This window comes from Marmota monax, unplaced genomic scaffold (genome assembly GCF_021218885.2).
Source record: "Marmota monax isolate L192 unplaced genomic scaffold, Marmota_monax_Labrador192_F-V1.1 WCK01_AAM20220418_F8-fsc00010, whole genome shotgun sequence".
In the NCBI taxonomy this organism is placed as follows: Eukaryota; Metazoa; Chordata; class Mammalia; order Rodentia; family Sciuridae; genus Marmota; species Marmota monax.
The window spans coordinates 23,035,634-23,051,544 of record NW_026692321.1 but is presented as its reverse complement, the minus strand read 5'-3'; the positions used below and the strand labels follow the sequence as shown (position 1 = coordinate 23,051,544).

The 15,911-nt window shown below is 39.9% G+C and overlaps 1 protein-coding gene across 1 annotated transcript in view; it reads left to right on the top strand.

The window, feature by feature from the left end:
- Window positions 1–15,911, top strand: part of Srd5a2 (steroid 5 alpha-reductase 2) — a 61,454-nt gene that overhangs the window by 28,835 nt on the left and 16,708 nt on the right. The window lies entirely within an intron of this gene.

Here is a 15,911-nt window from a genome sequence, read left to right as displayed (position 1 = left end):
TTCTAATGGAATTTATTTTTCCCAAGTTCTCTTGTTTTTTTATCTTTTGTCTGTAGAATTCCTTTAATTTTCTTCTTCAATGCTGGCCTAGTAGTCATGAATTCCTTTAGTTTTTACTTGTCTTGGAAAGTTTTTATTTTTCCTTTGATTCTAAAGGATAGCTCTGGGTCTAGCAATCTTGGTTGGCAATTAGTTATTTTCCTTCAGTGTTTGAAATACATTATTCAAAGCCCTCCTGGATTCGGGGATTTTTTTCTTAGAAATCTTATGCTTTTCTGATTGCTGTTACTCTAAATGTGACCTAGAATCTATCTCTTATTGCTTTTAAAGTTCTTTCTTTGGTCTGAATTTTTGGCATTTTATTTATAATGCGCCATGGAGAGGACTTTTTTTTCCTGGTCTTATCTATTTGGGGCTCTAAATGTTTCTAGTATGTGGATGTCCATATTGTTCTCAAGTAGAAATATCAGAAAAATTTTCTGCTATTGTTTCACTAAAAAGGTTACCATTGTCATTAGCTTTTTCATCTTTTTTATCTTTTTACTTCTTTTTTCCTGCAATGTCAGTGAGTCTTAAGTTTGGTCTCTTAATGTTGTGCCAAAGTTCTTATATATTCTGCTCAGAATTTCTACTTTTTTCTTTAATACTGTTTGAATGTTCAAGGCAGGCCACCTTGTCTTTAACCTCTGAAATTCTACCTTCTACTTGTTCTAATGTTTTGAAGTGACTTTCAGTTGAATTTTTTATTTGATTTATTGAGTCTTTCATTTCTAATATTTCTGTTTTGTTCTTTTCCAGTTTATCTCTTAGTTGAAATACTCTTTTGCATCCTGATTTTCCTTAGCTTTATTCATTCCTTAGCTGTATTTTTAATTCACTGATAATTAAAAATTTTTTAATTGTTTTCCCGGGATTTTATCAACTTTGACATCTGTGGATTCAGCTATTGGGGGTTATAATTTTTTGGAGATATTTTTTCCTTGTTTTCCCAGGTTTCCTGCATTTCTTTCTTTCTTTTTTTTTTGGTGGGTGGTACCAGGGATTGAATTCAGGGGCACTTGGCCACTGAGCCTCATCCACAGCCCTATTTTGTATTTTATTGAGAATTTAGGGACAGGGTCTCACTGAGTTGCTTAGCACTTTGCTTTTGCTGAGACTGGCTTTGAACTCACGATCCTCCTGCTTCAGCCTCCTGAGTTGCTGGGATTACAGGCAGGTGCCATCACCCAGCAGTTTCCTGCATTTCTGTATTGACATTTGTGCATCTTCTGAAATGGATCTCTCTCTAGCTGTAGTAAGAGGTCTCTTTTAGGGAGCTGCTTTTTTTTAAACCATTTTCCCAGCCCTGGAGTATATATCTCTGGGTCACAGGAACCATGCAGCATGTTCATGATGCTTCTATCAATCTCTAACACCATTATGAAAGGAGGTGATGATCACCTGTACCCTATAACTTGAGGTCAAACCACAAACTAACGGGCTATTGCCTCAGTCCGGCTGCAGCAAAATAACTGGGGGGTGACGAACAACTTGTGTAGATTGATACAGCAGGAGTGGAAGCCGTTTATTGTAGGACAACAGAGGTATTTATACATTTTACACAGCTTATTTAAATTAGCATAAACTAGATACATCAGTCAACCAATAAGAAATCTCCACACTTAATGGCTTGCTGGTGTTACTTCACAAACCACTCCCTCTGGCATTTTGCCAGATGCCATCCAGACTTGTTTACAGACTCTAACATTTTCCAGGTGCCATCCTGACTTGTTTACAGACTCTAACAATTCTCCCTTTTGTTTAATTTAAATAAGGACCATAGTGGTTTTTACAGAAACACCATAAATAACCTGCTACAAACAGAAGGGGAGGATACAAAATGCCACAATACCAAGCCAATTGATGGCTCCATGCAAGAAGCCCTTGGAAAAATTATACCAGCAATGACACCATTAGCAAAGATACCGAGTTACAATTTGTTGTAGATTACAGTTTGTTGTCTCAGTCCAGGTAAAGCAGTGTCTCAATAGATTAACTCACAGTCCAGGTAAATCACAGTCCAGGTAAGTTCTGCAGGCAGCTAGCTTAAATCACAGTCCAGGTAAGTTCTGCAGGCAGCTAGCTTGATCCGAAGTCTCGTCCGGTTCACAGCAACACTGGAAATTCTTCCAACTTTGATTTCACTGGCACTGGAACGAAGGCAGGAACTCCGGAAGGCTAAAGAAAATCCTGTAGCATTCCACTAAGAAAACAACCTTCTGAACAATTTAGTACATTATCTCAAGGTTTTTTACATTTGCAATAAGCCTTAATAGTGCTCATTACTCATCAGCCTCCAGGTGTGGGAGAACCATTGTAGCTTAGTTATTGGCATTGAAAATGATCAAACTTTGCGGGGGCGTCTTCTGCCCAGCTGCAGCGTCCCAGGCAGCCCCAGATGGCCCTGGGGAGTGTCCCAGACTCAAACTGCTTCTGGGCACAGGTTTGGATTTGGGCTCTCGCAGTGGTATCCCGCTCCCTGGGTGGGGGGCGGGGAAGAGCCGGCTGCCGCCGCTTGGAAAGCCCTTGCTGCGCCATGAACGTTTTGCGCAAGCGATTCACGCACCCTCCGGTAACGAAAAGTATTCAGTAATAGCCTTTTGCTGCAACTTTTTTCCTGATAATCCTTCTTCTTATGAACTTCCTTTTTCTTTCTGACTAGAGTTCCTGGGCTCTTATCAACACATGCCCTAACTATTCTTGGTTCCACTGGGGTGCCTTCTTCCCTTAGTAATTTACTTCTCACCCCTTCCATATTTTCATCACAAAGACAATACAATACACTGAGACAAAACAAGACACAAACATACTGTATCAATTTTCTCCAAATGGCCATTTTTCCTCTCGCCCTATCTGCCTAGGGACGAGCAGATTTTCTCCCGTCCTATCTAGGGACGGACAGCTTTTTTTCATCACTTACAATATTGTTAGAGTCTGTAAACAAGTCAGGATGGCGCCTGGAAAATGTTAGAGTCTGTAAACAAGTCTGGATGGCATCTGGCAAAATGCCAGAGGGAGTGGTTTGTGAAGTAACACCAGCGAGCCATTAAGTGTGGAGATTTCTTATTGGTTGACTGCTGTATCGAGTTTATGTTAATTAGATAAGCTGTGTGGAATGTATAAATACTCCTCCTGTCCTACAATAAACGGCTTCCACTCCTGCTGTATCAATCTACACAAGTTGTTCGTCACCCCCCGGTTATTTTGCTGCAGCGGGATTGCGGCAGGCTATAAAATCTTATTTAAATGTTCCCCACAACGTTACTAGTCTAGAAATGCAATAAGGGAGTAATACCCTATAATAGGCTAAAAAGTTAGTTTTAAAGAAAGTAGAGTTGTTATACTATGTAAGGCATGAAAAATAAAAGAGAAAGAAAAGGCATGAAAGGAAAGGGAAAGAAAAGACAGAAAAGAGAAGACAGAAGAAGAAAAAAATGAGTGTTGGAAAAAGAGGGATCAAGAATATAGAAAAGAAAAAGAAAAACATAGAAAGAATGAATCCGATTGACATATTACCATGAAGAACAAAAAAAGAAAAAAGAACAAAAAAGAACAATAGCAACAAAAAAAAACAACCAACCAAATCAAACCAGACAGAAAAATTAAACAAACAAAAAGAAAAGAAAAGAAAAGAAAAAAAAACAATCGGGGGGAGGGAGAGAGAAGAAGAAAAGTGAAGAGAGAGAGAAGAGACAGGGAGCACTTAAAGAGGAATAAAGATTGAATGAATAAATCCCATCAACACTATGAGATTGAGGGAAAAAAGTTGGGCATGGGACACACACCCGCAACCCAGCTATTCAGAAAACTATTGCAGGAGGGTCACAAGCTCAAGGTCCCTGTTGGGAACCCAAGGAGACCCTGCCTCAAAACACAACCAAAAAGGGCTGGGGAAGCAGTTCAGTGCAGAGCATCTTGGGTTTAATCCCCAGCACCATGGGAAAATCCAATGAGATAAAACAACAAAGCAAACAAAAAACTAGGATTTGGGAGAGAAGGGAGACAGAAGAGAAAAATTCAAGGAGAGAGAGAGAGAGAGAGAGAGAGAGAGAGAGAGAGAGAGAATATGACATGAGTGAACACTTCCAATTAACATATTATTTTTAAAAAATATTTTTCTAGTTGTTGATAGACCTTTATTTTTTTATTCATGTGCTTATACATGGTGCTGAGAATTGAACCCAGTGCCTCGTACATATCAGGCAAGCGCCCTACCACTGAGCCACAATCCCAGTCCCCAATTAATGTATTATAACATTAAAGAAATGTACATAAAATTGGATTAAAGAATTCAATATCAAGTAGTGGGAAATCTATTAAATCATAGAAGATCTATTAAATTATAGAAGATAATACCAGTGAGACAAGAAAAACTAACACTGAAGAGTTCAAAATTACCCTTTGCTGAAGTATTAGAGATGGAGGAATTTCTCCCAGGGTCTTGGAGGGATGATACCAGATGTTGGGAGGGGTAGTAGACACTCAGGCTTCAACTGCATACCTCTGAGTGCCTCTGGGTATGGAGATGCCCTTTAGTCTGTTTAGCCCTTGACCTGTCTGGATCAGTCATCTGCTTCAAACACTGCCCCAAACTCGCCTTCCCATGTTTCCCCATACTGACCTGGTGGCCCACCTCTGGTATGGTCCTGTGTGGCTCCAGTATTTCCACGATGTTCTTGGACACCTAAAAGCTCCCAGGAGGGTTTGCGGGACTAACTCTGATGAAGCTCTGCTGCTGGATCGTTCCCTGGCTGGGAGCGCGTCTTTGTTTCCTGTGGAAAAAGCCATGCTCCTGGGGTTGACTGCACAGTTCTCTGCGCTTCTCTGGGGACAGTCAGGTGACTCTGAAAGTCTCAGAATAAATCCTGCCGATTGAGATCTGGACAGTTTAATCGGTTCCAGATTGCAGCTGGAGTGTGTGGGCCTGTCTAGATCTAAATCATCAATTTCAAAGATCCTGCCATCGGCCTGTCGCTATCTAGAGCTCTCGGTGGCTTCAGGCCACGGTCTCACTTCTGATAGGAGAATGATGTTTGGTTTGGGCACTCGCTAACCAAGCGAACAAAAGAAAGAAGTGAAAGAAAAGAAAAGGAGGCTGTTTGGTCTTTGGGATTAAAAAAAAAAATCAGAGGCAAAAAAGAAGAAAAAAAAATGTGTGCTGGGATTTCTGATTTTTCACAAGGACAGCCTGGACAAGGTTGTCGCTTTTAAGGTTCCCAGCTCTCACCAGCTCCAGAGGAAAGTGTGGCAGGCAGTGCAGACATGCTCTCCAGCCCTGCTGTGTTTAAACCTCCGCTGCTCGTATGGCATGCCTGCCCAATGATAGAGTCCACATTTCTTGATATCTTTATGATCTCTCTTTTCAGCTCTGCAGAGGGGAGCTTCCTCTCTCCCACTGAGAAGCCATGTGCTGGTGCTGGTGGAGTCTGTTTTCCTTTTCTAACTCTAAAAAAACCACTATTCCTGGGCTTCACCTGCTGCCTGGGTTGGATGGATTTCCAGGCTTCCCTTCGTGCCCCCATCTCAGCATGTAGCTGCACACTGATTTAATTGCACTATCAGGCAGCAGCCAGTGTGCCGCGGGTGTTGCTTGTCCACCACTTTAAAATCTCTCGTGTTTTTTTTTTTTTCTTTTCACTTCACTGTACAGACCTCCCTTGAGGATTCTTGTAGTACAGATCTATGGTAATAAACCCCTTCTGGTTTTGTTGAAAATGTTTTCTTTTCTCCCTCTGTTTGAAGTCTAGTTTTGTTATATATAGGATTCTTGGTTGACAGGTTTTTTTTTCCCCTCTTAGAACTTTAAAAATATCAGCCCATTGCCTTTCACCTCTAAATGAAAAATCTGTGGATAATCTTATTTGGTGTCCCTTTTATGTGATGAGTGGCTTCTCTTTTGCTATTTTCAAAATTTCTCTTTGTAGGACTGGGGTTGTAGCTCAGTGGTAGAACGCTTTCCTAGCATGTTGAAAATGGGTTCAATCCTCAGCACCATAGAAAAATAAGTAAATAAATAAGGTATTGGAGGGGCTGGGGTTGTGGCTCAGCAGTAGAGCACTTGTCTTACATATGTGAGGCACTGGGTTCGATCCTCAGCACCACATAAAAATAAATAAACAGAATAAAGGTATTGTATCCATCTACAACTAAAAAACAAAAGTTTCTTTTTGTCTTTGGAAAGAGAAATCATGTGTATCAGTGGGGCCTCTGAATTCATCTTGGAGTTTATCCTGCTTCTGGAATGTTTATATTAATATCTTTGATCATATTTCAGCCATTATTGCTTCAAATGTCCTTCTCACGAGTTTCTTTTTCTCTTCTGGGACTCACACAATGTGTATGTTGGTTCCCTTGATGGTATCCCACAGGTCCCTTGGGTTCTATTTTATTTATTTATCTTTTGAGTAAGATTTTTTTTTAAAATTATAGCATTATAGTTATACATAGTAGTTGGGTTCATTTTGACAAAATCATACATGCTTACGATTTGAATTACTCAGTTTAATCCCTGTTCCTCCTTTCCCCTCTATCCTATCTCCCCCAGTTATTCTTTAAAATTTTTCTTCAATCTTTTTTTTCTTTCTGTTCCTCAGACTCAATAATTTCTAAATAATTTCTATTGTTCTATATTTAGGTTTGCTGATTATTGTTTTTGCCTGCTTAATTTGCCTTTGAATTGAATTTCTCTAGTGAATTTTTCTTTCTTTCTTTTTTTTTTGTTTCAGTTATAGGACTTTTCAGCATCAGAATTTCTTTTTGGTTTCTTTTTAGATTTTAATCTCTTTCTTGACATTGCCATTTTGTTCACACATCATCTTACTGACTTTATCCATATCTCTTTGAGTTCTTTGAATATGCTCAAGACAGTTATTTTAAAGTTTTTGTTGAGCTGACCTAACATTAGTTTGTTTTTTTTTTTTTTTTGGTATCAGAGACTGAACTCAGGGGCACTCAACCACTGAGCCACATCCCCAGCCGTACTTTGTATTTTTATTTAGAGACAGGGTCTCACTGAGTTGCTTATCACCTTGCTTTTGCTGAGGCTGGGTTTGAACTCATGATCCTTCTGCCTCAGCCTCCTAAGCTGCTGGGATTATGGGTGTGAGCCACCATGCCTGGCTAGGTCTTTTTCAGTGACAGCTTCTGTTTATTTTTTCCTTAGAGTAGGCCATATTTTTCTATTTTTTTGAATACCTTGTGATTTTTTTTTTTGAAAAATGAACATTTTAACAATGTGATAATCTTGGAACTCAGATTCTCCATTTTCCTTTGGATTTGCCTTATTTTGTTACTGTTTTAGATTTTTAAAATCATTTTAGGCTATCACTGTGCAAGGAATCATCTTGATGTATGAACCTTAGGTCTTTTATGAGCCTGCATTTCCTCTTGGTTATGTGTAATCACTCAAATTTTCCCTATATATTCAGTTGTTTATGAATATTCTCATCTCTACGGTCTGTCTCACAAAAGGGGAAAAAGAGAAAAATAAATGAAATAAAATGAGGCACTGACTCTTTAAATTCCTTAAAAGTCACATCAGTCAGAGGGCCTACAATAATGTGCTTACATTAATGGCTAAAGATATAGTAAACAACAATAACTGTCTATCTGTACCTCTGTTATCAGAAGCGAAATCATCTATCCAAGCACACATCCATGATATTTGGAGGGTAAGGTCCTTTTTACCTACATTGGTCCTTTCGAGTTATTCCAAAAACTTTTACACAGCTACCTGCCACAGGGCTGAGTGTGGGTAGCAGATGTCTGCTACTGTGCCTACAGATAAAGTTCACTGAAATAAACCACAATTCAAGTTATGAAGTTGTAAGCCTCCAATAGACTCCAGCATTTCAAAATAAGTTACATTAGACAGATTATGCCAGTATAATTGTTGTCCAGAAGGGGAGACAGATTCCTGGTGATTCCTATTCTACTTTCTTCTCAGAATCATCTCCTTGCTTTCTTTTAATTAATGTTTGCATGATATATTACCCCCATTTTCCCTTCCTTCTTTCCTACCTTCCCTCTTTCCTTCCTTCTTCTTTTTAACTTTCATGAGGTCTGTACTGTCATATTTGGAATGAGTTCTTAACCACTGAGCCACATCCCTAGCCCTTTTAAAAATATTTTGTTTAGAGACAGGGTCTTGCTGAGTTGCTTAAGGCCTTGCTAAGTTGCTGAGGCTGGCTTTGAACTCATGATTCTCCTGCCTCAGCCTCCTGAGCCGCCAGGATTATGGGCTTATGCTACCAGGCCTGGCCTCCAACTCTCTTTCAATTGGTTTATTTGTAAAGCTTTTTTCTTAGTACTGGGGATTGACGCCAGGGCCCTGTCCCTGCTAGGCAAATCCTCTTCCATTGCGGTATATCCCCAGCCCTAATTGCTGTACTTGCATGATTTACATTTATTGTAATTATTGATATATTAATAATTAAGTCTGACATTTATTTTTTGTTTTCTCTTTTTGCATTTTTCACTCTTTTTTTCTGCTTCCTGTGGATTACTTGAACATCATTTTAGAGTTCCATTTTGATTTATCTGTAGCATTTTTGAGACTGTCTCCTGTACAGCTTTTTGGTGGTTGTGCTAGAAATCATATTATATATTCAGCACTTTACATAGTTTACAGGTGTTGCTGTTCTACCTGTTAGAGTGTAGAAATCTTACTTTTTATGTCTCTTATCTTCCCCATTTGTAATAGAATTGTCTTAAATCTTTCCTGTCCATAATTTAGAATTACATAATATAATATATTGGCATATATTGATTTTTTTCCTTTCAGTTTAAGATATTCCTGGTTTTGATGACTGATTTGCAAATGAAACCTGGACATTTGGGGAATTAAAAGAGGCCAAATCTTGTTTAACCCCCATCCCTCTTTTTTGTGATGAAAATTGAACTCAGCACCTTGTGCATGCTAAGCATGTACTCTGCCAAAGCTGCACCCCCAGGCTTCTGTCTCATTTGTCCCTTCACAGTGCTCGGGCTAGGGAAGAGGGAGCTCCGTCTGCCTCAGGTGCTGTTAGGTTAGGGTAGACGTTCAGGTTCCTTGTTCACCTATCAACATACCTGAATGTGGGGGAGGCTTTTGTTTTGACTGTGTCGGGTGGAAGTTGTTGTCCTCTACTAGTCCTTCACTGATATCGGCCTGGCTGAGATTCAGGAGTGTTGACTTTCTCTTCCCAAATGATCTCCACCAACACCATGGAGCAAGGGGTGTATGGCCTCCTGACTGCTGTAAAGTGGTGACTATCCCAGCTAGGACTTCTGATACCACCCAGGACAGGAGGAAGATATGGGGTGCAAGTACTCCATACATATTTCCTAACACTGTGAGGACATGGGGAGAACTGGTTATTTCCCAGTAGCAGTGAAAGTCCTGGTTCCCTACCAAGCCTTTCTAACATAGCCTTACAGGGGAGTAGAGTGCCTTTCACAGCTTGGTGAAGGGGAATCTAGGCTCCCGATTGAACTTGTTCCATGGGGTGGGAGTAGGGCTGGTCCACTCCCCGCTCCCCCACTTGAGCGTTTGGCTATGGTACAGCAGGTACTGTTTTTGTTTTTCTAGGTTGCCCCTTTTTCTGGTCCCTTGGCTCGAGAGAACATGCTTTGTCTGGGCTTTTTGTCTTGTGCCTGTTGGATTTCATGGTTGCTAACTTCATCAGCTCTAAGTCTAGAACATATGAGGCAAAAAGAAACGCAGGAACTCACTGCCCTGATTTTCTTCAAGTACCAAGGTTTCTAGTGTGTGGACCTTGACCTTGTCATCTTCCAGAATCTTCTTATGTCATATATATGGAAGATAATGTATATATTGTTCAGGAACTTAGTTATATATGGTAGGAGGATTAAGTGAAAAGTACATGTAATTCACCTTCCTGGAAGTGAAAGTTGTGATACATATTTAATGAGGTGTGATTTGAAGATCTGCATGCATAAACTATATACTACCTGTAGCCTATGATAGACTCTTTCATTCGGCATTCACTCCAGGCCTTCTGTGAGCCAGGTGCTGTTGAAGTCACGGCAGATACAATGGTGAACAGAAGTGATAGTGTTTCACTCCTGGGGGACCATACATTCTTGTGAGAAGACATGATGAACAAACAAAATATTTTAGGTTGGGTAGTAAAAAAGGCTATTGGGAAAAGTAGAAGTTTTATGAGAACAATGAGTGCTAGAGGCACTGGGGGTTTGTGTCTTACATTGGTGGATCAGGGAAACATCTGAGCCGAGACCCGGAAAAATTAAAGCCCAGAAATGAGCCCTGTGGATATCTGGGAAGGAGCTCTCCAGGCCAGTGACAGAGATCTGAGATGGTAAGTACTGGCCCTGTCCCTAGCAGCCAGGGAGGTCAGAGTGGCTGGAGTGAGGTGGGAAGGGGGAAGAGTAGTAGATGACATTAGGGATGTAGCTGGGAAACCAGACTGTGTAGAGAGTTGAAGGCAATTACAAAAGTTCAGGCTTTTCCTTAGTCATTAGGGGGCTTTCAGGGGGCAGTAATATGGTCCAGTTTAAAGCTTTACTTAGTATGCTTTATGAAGAACAGAAAGTGAGGTTTTCAAGTGAGGAGGCTTTTGCAAATATTGAGAAGAGGTTTAATGATGACTTGAACTCAGAGCACTGGAATTGGAGATGTGACCAGATTCTGGAAATATTTTGAAGATATAAGTGACAGAATTTACTAACAGGTTCACTTGCAATATGAGAGAAAGAAGGAGAGAGATCAAGGATGGTTCAAGGTCCTTAGCTTGATAAATTGAAATAAACTTGATATTTTTTGGAATGGGTAAGACTTGGGGAGGTACAAGTTTGGGGAAGGTTGGGGAATCAGAGGTTTTGTTTCCGATGTGTTGAGATTGAAATGTCCATTAAACTGGGTGTCTAGCAAGGACTTGGCTCTATGAATCTGAGTTCAAGGATTGCAGTCATCCTTCTGGTGACATAATTTGGGAGTTGTTATTAGATGGATGATTGTCTTAGTCTGTTTCGTGTTGTCATATTAGCACAAGACTGGGAAATTTATAATGGGAAGAAACATTTCTCAAAGTGTTGGAGGCTGGGAAGTCCAAGACCAAGACACTGGCATCTGATAAGGGCCTTCTTGTTGTGTTTTCATGTGACATAAGCTGGAAGGGCCAAAGAGAGTGAATCCACTCCCACAGGTCCTTTTATGGTGGCATTGATCCATTTGTGAAAGTAATGACCTAAATACCTCCCCTGTGACCTGAACACCTCCCCAACACCCCACCTACCAACCCTGTTGCAGTAGGACACTAGATATTATCACATTGCTAATGGCTGTAAAAAAAAAAAGTCCTGAGCCCCAGGGATGCTCTAAGAGTTAAAGGTCAAGAGGATAAAAAGAAACCATCAAAGGAAAATAAGGAGAAATCAGTGGCATAGAAGAACCAAAAGAGTGTGGTGTGCTGAGTGAAGACCCCGTCTAGTGGGAGGAAGTGGTTAGGTAGGAGAGAGCTGAAGTCGGCCGCCATGCTGGAATGTGCCAGTCTCTGCTGGCCTCGTCAAGACTTGTTTCTGTGGGGAAGGAGGAAAGAAGAGGAGGAGAGACACAGGAATGGCAAATGTAGACACCTCTTTGGAGGAGTTTTGCTATAAAGGAGAGAATGAAAGTGGGATAGTGGATGAAAGAAGATATGGGGCCAAGGAAGGAGTTACTACTATAATAGAACAGCTAATTATAATACCTGGAAACTTTGTATTTATGTATATGAAATTTGAATTTATTTTGATTGACAATGAAATCTAAAATTTCATATAGTGAAAAGTCTTCAGGTGACTTGATAATCTTAGCAATAGCATTTATATTTGAGAAAGACTTAGTTAAATATGAGTTGGTTTATGCAAGATGTGTAATTTCAAAGTTTTTTCCTTTGGTTTAATTTGGATTTGCAATTTTGGTTAACCCTTTACAATGAGAGTTCCCTCAAATGAATATTTACTGAGCAGTGATAGAAAACTTTATATTTAAAGAGTACTTATCAGTCTCTGTATTAGAATCAACATAAAAGAATTAAAATTGACATTAGAAGTATAGGAGGGGATTAAAGAGACCAGAGAAATGGCATCTCAAGTTGTCCTGAGGTGCAAACAGGAAACTCTCCTCAAGCTCTGCAGTACTGATTTGCAGCCTATCAGGCTAATTGACTCTTCCCCTTTTGATCATTTTTATCTTTTTGTACATAGAGACACTTATTTTGAACCACCTCCAGCGTTCTAACAGCAAGTACTCTAGAACCTTCTGTCTGGGATATATGCACCAAACTTCTTTACCTTTTTCCTCTGGAAAGCCCAGGAAGCAATATTTCCCAGTCTCCCTTGCAGTTGTCAGAGGCAAAGAAATGCAAGTGGAAAAATTTATGCCATTTCCAGCCTGAAGTGTGACCCTAAGAAAACCTACATGGTCCACACTCTGTGCTTTGTCTGTTGGTCAGAAGTCGCAGATCCCCTGGGAGAGGCTGGGTCCTGAATGACTGCGGAGCACAGCATTGCCCCTGCACAGTGTTGTGCTCTGCTGCCAGCTAGGAACAAGCTTTTAGTACATGGAAGCTTTGGTACTTTGGAGTTGTTTGTGACAGTAGTGAGCCTACCCTGACTAAGGCATGCTTCTTCAGAGGAGATGCAGTGACTGTGAACTTTGTATTTGGACTTAGAAGGCCCAGAGGGTAAGGGTCGAGTGTGTACATTGTATAATTTGGAAGCATCATGCTCTGGTTTTTGGATTTTATCTTCTGACTTTTTTGGGGAGCACTGTTAGCACTGATGAACCTTCATCCAGAGGCAAACAACTGTTTTCTAATGACTTTATGTAGCTTCGCAGGGCCTGTGACCTTCGAGAGGTTAAGCTCTCTTCAGGCTCCCAAAGCTCTCATGGGACATGAGGTTGAGAAGAAACAAATATTTAGCAGAAATCCTACGTCAGATGCTTTTTCTTGCATTGCATTATTTAATTTTTATAATAATCTAAGGAAATTATAAAGTATCATAAAGAAGTATGATCAACCTCAATTTACAGAAGAAGAAATTTGTCCAAGATCATGGAGTTATGAAAGAGCAGAACCCTTCAAGCAAGGCCTTTTTGACTGAGAAATGCTTGCTCTTTCCACTTCGTAATTACTCTATTTCCCTCTGGGGAAGGAGGAAAGAACCTGAATTGAATTTGCTTATGCACATGGTAGTATAAGAGACACAACCTCGTCTTTCCTCTTGAGTGTATTTGTATTTTGAAGGAGGTGAGAAACAGAGAAGCCAATTGTTTACTTAAAGAAATGAATTGTAGGTGCTGTTGTGACTGAGCAGGGAGGAAGGGACTCTTCAGATGACCTAGAGGCCTGAGCCCAGACAGAGGGAAGCCACCGGTGGCTTTAGTTTTGGTTTAATTGGAAGCTGACCTTTCTTTCCTCTTCAGCTCTTTAATACAGAGAATTGAAAGTCCTCATGATCCAGCAACTGGCCAGGAGGCTGAATGGTAGAGGTGAGAAGGTTTAGCATCTGATCATGTCTGTGGAGAGTCTCTGTTCCTATAGAGTTGGCCATGTTCAAGCCAAGAGAGGAGAGAGGTGGAACTTCTGTTGTTAAGGGGGGAAGTACAGTTCCTCAAGACCATCTTGACTATTTTAAATCTATAAAATTTGGCTTCCATGTAACACAACACCCTCATTTCTGTCTGTTTGCTAACCACTCTACAGTTCAAAACATACTTTTATGTAGATTATCTAATTTGATCCTCGTAGCAATCTTGGGAGGTGACAGGGAAGGAATTATCATTCCATTTCCAGGTAAGGCAACCACGACCCAAGTTCTCTAACCTGAAGTTCAGGCTTCCTGCTTTTGATAGAGGGATCTAAGATAAACCTCACAGGCTTTGAAGCTGAAATCCATATTTGAAATGTAACTGTGGTCATCTATGACAGTCTCCAGCCTTGTCTGTTCTTTGTTCTACAAATGTCCAATGAATGCTTGGAGGTGTGTGGGGTTGCTTGTAGTGTGTGTGTGTTCACTCTCATGACATCTGTATGCAATGGATGTGAAATTTACAAAATCAAGTATCAGTTCTTGTCTTAGTTCATTTTCTGCTACTATAACAAAGTACTGGATACAGTGTAATTTGTAAAGAACAGAGGTCTACTTATGTCATGGGTTTGGAAAGTGGGAAGTCTAGACAGCATCTTACTAGCATCTACTAAGCATCTGGTGAGGGCCTTCTCTCTGTATCATAACAAGGCAGAAGGAATTGCATGGCTAGACAGAACTAATGTACCAGAGAGCTGTTCCTATAACAAAGCCACTCCTTTAATAGCCCATTAATCCATGAATAGATTGATTTATTCAGTAAGTTAATCACACATCTATGGTTTAATCTCCAAAAGCAATTAACATATGAATTTTGGGGTTAAGTTTCCAACCCATGAACTTTTGGGATACAAGGTTCAAACCATAACGGTTTTCAAAGCTTCAAAATCCAACTGTCAACATAAGATCATCAGTCAAATTTTGGAAGCTGTTCTTCAGAGTTGAGCTCTAGTTCCATGATGAATGTGGCACCCTGGTGTGTTCTTTGAAGAGTCACCATGTGCTTAAGTATGTTGAGGCTCCAAGGCATGAACATGTAAATAAACACAGTGATTCCAAACTTAAGTATATAAAGCCTCTTTTTTTGGTGTATCACTTGTCCATGTGGAGTGACAGAATATCTTTTGAAAATGTCAGTGCAGATGACAAGTTTTACTGTTTTCTCTCATATATGGGAGCTGGTGGGGGAGGTGAAAAGACAAAGTGAGTGTAAGGTGGAAACTCTAAGAGGAAGGGGATCATGGGGAGGGAAAGGGAGGGTGGGGGACTGTAAAAGAGGGTGGATATGATCAAAGTATGTTATTTGCATCTGTGAATATGCCACAGTGAAACCCTTTTTTCTGACTAATTGAAATGCACACACATACACACAAACTACGATGACTAAAACGGTATGGTCTTAGCAATAAATATTTCAATGGAACAGAACCAAAAACCCAGAAGAAGAACTGACACATGGGGTAAGTTAGTATATAACACCAATGACAATGCATATTGTGGAGGATAGATATTTAGTAAATTTACTTGCATCAGAAAAAAATATGTTAGATTCATATAAAACCTCTTATAACAAAGGACACTGTGAAAAATCAAAGGTTTAAACATAACAAGAAAATAATTAAAATAACAGGGAAGTTTGGAGTTAAAACAAAATAATCCCAGTGTAAAAACCACCCAAATATCCATCAAAGTAAAATAAAGTGAAAGACTTTATTAAACAGAGGTGGGAATACAACAATGGAACTGAATGAACGATAGCTGGGCACAGCAATGTGTTTAGCCTCATATGCATGATGCGGGCGGGGGGGAGGTCCAGAATCTTCTAAGAATCACAGAGTTTGATTCTATTTATACAGAATTAAAAATGAGCAAAATAAACTTTTTTTAAGGATACATATGAATGTTATAGCATTGTAAAGAAACTGAAGGTAATGATTATTACAAAAGTGAGATAGCCATTATTTCTGGGCACTGAGAATAGGGAGGGCACATGGGACCTCGGGTGGTGACGGTGTTGTTTTTCTTAGTTATTTTCTGTCTGGGTGTTTATTTGGTGGTTATTCATTAAGCTTCTCACAAAGGTTTATACACTTTCCTGTTTGACTTTTATGTTGCTCTCCATGAAAAATTATAAAAAGTCCAGAATTTAGCCACATGTCTTGGGTACATTTTTTTGAGTACTTTTATTTTTATTCCCTTCTTTCTAGATGACTCTAGAGTCATAATTTGTAACATTTATAGGAGTCTCTTTTTTCCAGGGATCCTACTGTCCACTTTAT